We start from the raw sequence: 7,770 nt of genomic DNA, 5'->3' as shown, positions 1-7,770 counted from the left end.
AGAACTAGTGGCCCCTAAATCTAGTACTGGCGGTATCTTGGCACATTTTTGTAGTGTCAGAGTAGATGTCATCCAGACAGAGGAGACATACCTTCCTCTCGGAGAAGTCCTGGATACGTTGGATAGGCAGGAGACACTGGCAACACAGGTCAGTGCTGCTGGGGAGAATGAGGATTCCAGCCTCCTTTTGCCTGCTGGTCCCACTGTGATGGCTGAGTCAGCATCAGGACCAGCCAGCGGCTTCATCTGGATCCTGGGTTGGCCTTGACACATACTTGGATTTAGGCTGCGTAGGATGCTGTAGGATCAGAAGTAGGATGCCCAGGATGCTAAGAATGGAGTAGTACCCAATGCTGCACTTGCCAGAACCCACGCTAGGTGCTATCCTGATGGCGGTCACGATTGCCCCACCAGCCCATCATAGGCTACTCCGAAGAGAGTCAGGGTTACCTGCTGCTAAAGGCCTGAGGTGTCTCCAGGCTAGCTGTCCATCATATTTTCCTGTAGACCTGGGCAGAGGGATCTGCACCATACATCCTGTTCTCCATCACTCAAGACGCTCGGGACTACTTGCCATTCCCACTGACAAATGTGGCCTGAGGCCCAGGAGGGGGCAGGATCCTGGGGACCTGGGAGGGATGCCTTACCCCACCTCAGAGATCTGGGAAGACCTGACTATGTAGGGGGTGCCCTTTTAAAAAATGTATTTTTTTTAGTTACTTGAATTATAATTATATAATTTCTACCCTTTACTTCCACCAACCCCTCCTGTGAACCCCCTTGCTCTCTCTCAAAAGCATGGCCTCTTTTTCTTTACTTGTTATACACACACACAAATACAGACACACACATACACACACACACACACACACACACACACACACTCCTAAATACAGCCTGCTTGGTCCATATAATGTTATCTGTATGTTTATTGTCTCAGTTGGGGATGACTGATTGGTATTGGATAACTAACTGGAGGAAAGGCAAGTTCTCCTATGTTTAGCCTTATCTGGCCGCCCTTGGTACTTTGCCTATGGTTGGAGCTCTGAGAACATTCCCCCTTCTTAGGTGGTACTTTAGTGGGTAGCAGAGAATGAAGCAACAGAGGAGAAAAGGGTGTTCTGCTGAAATAAATGATGCCTGAAGTCAAGATGTGACAGTGGAGCATAGCAGACAGGGATGAGGCCAACAGGACAGAGGCCAAGTGAGTTACCACTGGAAGTGATGGGATGGCCAGGTGTGCTACCCTGATCACCCTAGGGAGTCACAGGGTTGCAGGGCAGAGCCCTGGGGCTGTGTTGCGTGGGGGACCCATGAGCAAGGGAAGTGAAAGGCCAGAAGAAGGAGTGTCTGACCTGGTGATCCCCACACGGAATACAAAGCTAGTGTCTGGCTGAGGCAGCTTAGGAGCATCACAGCTCCACAAAGCCATGAGAGGATGGAATGTTCACCTTGACCCCCAGGGGGCACTAAGCTTCTCTGCATCGACCTGGATCTGCTCTCTCTCCCATCAGCCACTTCTAAGGTGGAAGCCACTGCTCTGTGAAACCTTTTTTTTTCCCTTGATTTTTGTGACCAAAAAAAAAAAAAAAAAAAAAAAGCCTCCCTGCACTAAACAATTCTGAAGTATTTTTAAAAGAAATTTTTATCTCTCTAAACTCAAACATTTTGTATTTCCACCGCAAGCCAGTTGACCTCTGCTGGGTCTTTTTTAAAAAGCCTGCTGGACTTCCTTGGACAAAGGTCTCATCCAGCTAGGCTGGTCTGAGTAGTTGCTGGCCTGATGTAGCCTGCTGTGTCCCACAGGCATCTCTGCCTGTCCCAGGCTCTCAGCATAATTACTGTCCTTGACACTGCTAAAGCAGAGCTGCCAGATCCATTAGCCAAGTTCACTGAAAATGTGGGTCATTTCTTTCTTTTCTTTTACAATTTCCTACTCTGAAGGGCACTGCCTTCTAAAGCTGATGAGAAATCCAGAGCAGCTTCAGGAGGTACTGGTTCGCTGGCTTAAATATGCATGCCTGTTATGAGTAGATCGTAACGTTAGCGGGCAAACGATGCCGACAAAGAAGTATTTGTAAAATAACTAACATTCCAAGGGCTGCCATCTCACTTATGATGAGTGAGTAAAAAAAAAAAAATTGATGCAGAATTAACAGCAAAATTCACTAGAAAAACACAAGCGGCCCAGAAGCCTCCATCTTTCCCTGGCAGCGTGGGAAAAGGGACACTGAGTGCATTTAATTTTGCTGAAAGTGTGTCAAAATGTACTTGACATTTTGTGCTCATAGGATGATGGCAGATTTACTCATCTCAGAGGGTGATTTGGCAAAAATTTTTTTTAAAAAATTAAGTATGTCTTCATCCAACACATAGACGTATAAAAAGCAGGAGCTGTGGGGGAAAGCGCAGTTGGTAAAGCGCCTACCATCAGGCATGAAGACCTGAGGTTGATACCCAGTACCCATATGGTACTCTACCACTAGGGAGGGAGAGCCAGGAGGATCCCTGGGCTCTCTGGCTGTTGAGCACAACTGAATCAGTGAGTTCCAGGTTCAATACGAGACCTGTCTTAAACAGTAAGGTGGAGAGACACTAAAGAAGGCGTGATGTGGGTCTCTGGTCACCACATTCACATGCACCTCTATATACATGAATACATACATATACCACGTACACACTCACATATGAATTTGCATGCTCATAAAGTATAAAAAGTGCACATTCACCTGCAAATTTGTTTTTGCTTTGTTTTTCAAGACAGGGTTCCACTGTGTAGCCTAGGCTGCCCTGGATCTCACCCCGCATGCCTCTGCCTGTCATGTGCTGGGATTAAAAAAAATGTGTGCCACCACATGTTGGTTTACAAATCTCATTTTCAAGATGAGCCAGGCATGATAGCGTGACCCTATAATCGCATCTGACAGGAGACGACTGATATTTTGAGGGCAGCTTGGGCAACACGGAGGCCAGGATGGAGAAGGAGAGAGAGAAAGGGGAGGGGAAGGAGAAATCAGAGGAGGAGACAGAGGAAGGAGAGAAGAGAGAAAGATAACACAAATAGCATGAGGTCTGCGCATTCACACAAGCACATCACCATAGCAAAGACATCCAAGTGCCCAGCACCAGGGGACAAGTTGCATAGACAAGAGCCCAAGGCATCAGAGACCCGCAGAGAGTGACTGAGGCAGGTCCATCTTCTGGCCTGGGAGGGACTTTGTCTTGTCTGAAATGTTTATAGGCTGGCCATGGTTTGTAGTGACAGAGGCCATAAAGAGTAGTGACTGAGTGTGTAAATCAAGCCCAAGGTTGACACGGGTCTTTCTGCATAGCGTCGCTGTTGAGAGCAGATCAGGTCAGAGAGCACACCCTATTCTAGTGCCCTCTGTGTGCAGGTGGATGAGTGCCTGGGTGTATGCACAGGTATATACAGAGAGTACATGACAATCTTGACTCTCTTTCTTTGGGCACTGTCCAAAGAATGGCTTGTTTGGTTGGTTGGTTTGGGGGTTTGTTTGTTTGTTTCTTTGTTATCTCTGGCTCCCCTGCTTCAGGATTAATTTCTCATCAACACACCAAGCTTTTTTTTTCTTTTCTTTTCTTTTCCACATTGACTCTTGGGATTGAACTCCAGTCCTCCTGCTTGCAAGGTGAGCACTTTACTGATTGAGCCATCGCACCAGCCTCTCGTGCTTTGTGTACTTTAGGGCTGGTGTTCAAATCCATGCTTCTATGTCAGCAGATTCCCCTGAAAGGGTGAGGCATCTGCACATCTGCACATCCTACCCTCAGCCAGTGTGTCCTGTGTGTGTGTCTGTAGGCTCCTGTCCCTCCCCAGGGACACATCCCTAGCAAACAAGAACTGGGCACATATTTTGATTGAGAAATTTCTCTGGTCTCTTCTGCAGCTCCTTGTTCAAAGATGTAGAATAGAAAGCAGCTAGATTCTTTTTAGGGTAGTCATGAGAAACACTGGCTAGACTTCAGGATGGACAGACAGAAGGACACTACTGCAGCTCCAAAGTTCAGCTGGCCATTGGGAGCCACTGGCTTTGAGTGAATGCAGCTGGCTCGTCCACACTGGGGAAGCCCTGTAGGCTTTTCCAAAGTGCTCAAGTCTTCCTTCCCAGTCTCCCAACTTCAAGGAAGGGTGATGTCACTGCAAAGCTTGCTGCCTTGCCTCACTGTGGCTTTGCTCCTTCTTTCCTTCTTCTTCTTCTCCTTTTTTTTTTTTTTTTTTTTTTTTTTTTTGGTTTTTCGAGACAAGGTTTCTCTGTGTAGCTTTGGCTGTCCTAGACTCACTTTGTAGACCAGGCTGGCCTCGAACTCACAGCGATCCACCTGCCTCTGCCTCCCAAGTACTAGGATTAAAGGCGTGCGCCACCACGCCCGGCCCTTCTTCTTCTTTTTCTTCTTCTTCTTCTTCTTCCCCTTCTCCTCCTCCTCCTCCTTCTAAAGGTTTGTTTATTTATTAAGTATACAGTGTTTTGCCTGAATATACAGCTGCTTGCCAGAAGAGGGCACCAGAGCTCATAATAGATGGTCATGGGCCACCATGTGCTTGCTGGGAAGTGCTCTTAACCTCTGAGTACCTCTCCAGCCCAGCTTCTTGGTGAAGACAGGGAGCTGGTGTTGGCAAGGAAACCAGAGGCCGGGTAACTCCTTCCCTTCCCCAGTCTTGGTTCCTTCCCCTTCATCTGCTATTTGAAGCCTTCATATGAAGAAAAAAAAACAAAACAAACAAAAATAACTCTAATGGATCATTTTGACAACGATGGAGTAAGCTCTGCTAAAATGACATCAGAAGGTACCAGAATAAACTACAACTTCTGCAGGGGCTGGGGAGGGAGGCCAGCCCTACCCTGGCTCCCAGGCTCCTCTTCCCTACACCCTTCTTTGCAGATGAGATACAATCAGGATCCTGCGCACACCTGAGAAGGTCCCTCTATTTAACACCCCTTTAACTGAGTTCACTCACTGCCCCACCCCCCCAGAGTTTTCCCTTTAAGTTGATACAAGCTAGAGTAATCTGCAAGGAGGGAACCGCAAATGAGAAGAAGCCTCAGTAAGATGGGGTTGTAGGCAAGCCTGTGGGGGCATTTTCTTAATTAATGATTGACAGGAAAGGGCCAAGCCCACTGTGAGGTATGCCACCTTGGGCTGGTGGTCCTGGGTCCTACAAGAAAGCAAACTGAGCAAGCCATAGAGAGCAAGCCAGTAAGCTGTTCTCCGCGGCCTCTGCATCAGCTCCTGCCTCCAGCTTCCTGCCCTGTTCCTGACTTCCTTTGATGATGGCATGTGATATGGACGGGTAAACAAAATAAGCCTTTTCCTCCCAACGCTGCTTTCGCTTGTGACATTTCCTGTCAGCACTAGCAACCCGACCTAAGATGGTTACCAACGTCCAAAAAGATGCAAAGGCAACCCAAGGGACAGGTGCGCAGGTCCTGGCCTCCACCTGATTCAGGATCCCCAGGCCATCCAGCAGAAGCAGATAGTTTCTTCTGGTTTTGCTTTGGTTCTGAGGCACTCACATGGGCTGCATGCACAGGGCCAAGTCAGGTCACTAGGAGCCTCCGGGCTGCTGTGGAAGGTGCGGAGAGGCCAGCCTTTACCCGATCCAGGGGATGCCTGAGCTCTGGTGTGGGCAAAGCAAAGAGAAGGATGGCAGAAAGGAGAAACAATGGCCACCATAAAGCCAGTTGTCATGGAGACGTTGGACACGGACACCAATCGTTTCCCACCCAAGGGGGGCTAGTTCTATGGGTCAGTCTGATAGGGCACAACGCCTTATCCTTTTATTGGCTGTGTTTCTCTGTAGAATCCTGCACCCTTGCCATGTTCCAAATAGCCATCATGTGTTATGAAGATGATGTCACCACCTCCTGGCTGGCCTCCCACTATGTGCCAGGGTAGACCAGCTAAACCATTAGTCAGACGTAAACATCCTCTGTACGTCTCCCATGAGACCACATCAGACAGATAGACACGCAGCATCCTGGAGTGACCTGTGTGAGGCACAGGGCTTTGCCTCTTGAGCTTGTCTGACACTCAGCCCGCTGCTGTGCTCTCTATTCTAGCCCCTCCTGGCCTCCTGAGCAGGGTCGTGGAGTGAGGCCACTGTTGGCCAGAAGGGTCTTCACTCAGATCACCAGTTCACCAAGGGACCCTTTAAAGCCAGCTCCCATGTGGCTTTACCTTTTGCTTAATAAAAAACCATCCCACCTGGGCAGGGCAAGAGAGAGGTGGGGCTAGGAGAGAGAGAGAGAGAGAGAGAGGAATCCTGGGAAGAAGAAGGACCGCCACCAGAAAAAAGGAGAAGAGAGACCTGAAGTGAAGAGAGGAAGGCCGCCATGGGTTAGCTGGAGGAGAAGCACATGGCCCGTGGTGTGGGTGGAGAATCCAGCCCAGATGAAGAACATTAGCAAGTATATGGGATTATAGATGGGAGGTAGCTTGATAAATGTTATTAGAAGCAGATGGCACGGGATTGAGACAGGGATCCCATGCCTGCCCCACTGTGGGAGATAGTTTAGAAGACTGATATCTGCCCTGCCCCAGGTTAACTAAGGCTATCTTAAAATATAACAAGTGTCTGTGTCTTGATTGATTACTAGCCAGGCCTACAGATAATACATGTGATTGTAAAAACAATAAGATACTCAACACTCTGTTTATATTTCCCCATCTGCCTCATCTACTCTCACCCTCTAGAATGCCAGCCCTTCCCACCCAGGGAGTTTAGTAATTTTCCTCACTACCTTGTATCCCTAGTGCCCAGAACAGTTCTGAACACAGCAGAAGTCGTTGGCAAAGGACGAATCATAGCTCCAAAGGGAGGTGGGGGGACAGGGGGAGAAGCTAGCGGGGCAAGTGTTTCCCTTTGGGTAGCAGTCACTACCTTGGTAACTAAGTGTCTGCCTAGAGGTCTGGTGTGTCTCCGAGAGGGAGAGGAAAGCTGCACAATGCAAAATAAGATTAGATGCAATTGTTATTCTGACTCCAGAGGCAGCCAGGCTTGGAAGGGCTAGTCTGCCTGAGACCCAACACCCACAGTAGCAGACAGGCAGAACCACACTCTCCAAGCTGCGGGTCAGCTGCAGTGGGGACAAACATCTGGTCTCCGAAGGAGCCAGCTCTAGGGGACTAGGCCAGATAGCAGCAAGGTTTGGGGAAACAAGAAAGCCATGCCAGGCTGCACAGAAGCTCAAGGTGGCCCTAAATGGCAGGCCATCATCAGTTCAAATTGTGCTGGCTCATTTGACAACAAATGCTGGTTTGGTTTTCTGAGGACACAAGATCACAAGTGCTAGTTAGGTGGCCAGCTGTAATCACCCGGTAGTGTCAGACCCCGCCTTAAAGCCCTGCAGGTCATCACTGTCATACTCCAGGCACTTTTAAGGCTTTGTCTAGGGGATTGGGCAGGGGCCACCAGACAGCCTGGGTGGATTAGAACCTTCAAGGCCATATGGAAGCTGGACTGTCTGTATGTGGAAGGTGGCCACTTCTTTCACCTCATGACAGTCACCAGAGTACGCATAGCAGGCATTCTGAGGCTCCTCCTCCCTCAGGGCCGTGGGTCACTGCTTTTAGGGGTCTCCCAGTGGTAACAACTAAGGGAGAATAAGAGTAACTGGTTCTTTTTGTTTGTTTGTTTTGTTTTGTTTTGTTTTGTTTTGTTTTGTTTTGTGTAACTGTGGTTCTAATGCATGCTGCTTTTGGAAGTCCCTGGCTTCATCCCTGGTCTGGACTCCAATAGCTCTAGAGGAC

This window comes from Acomys minous (genome assembly GCF_964271855.1).
Source record: "Acomys minous genome assembly, chromosome: 13".
In the NCBI taxonomy this organism is placed as follows: domain Eukaryota; kingdom Metazoa; phylum Chordata; class Mammalia; order Rodentia; family Muridae; genus Acomys; species Acomys minous.
The sequence above is the reverse complement of the archived record's forward strand: the minus strand, read 5'-3'. Positions refer to the sequence as shown.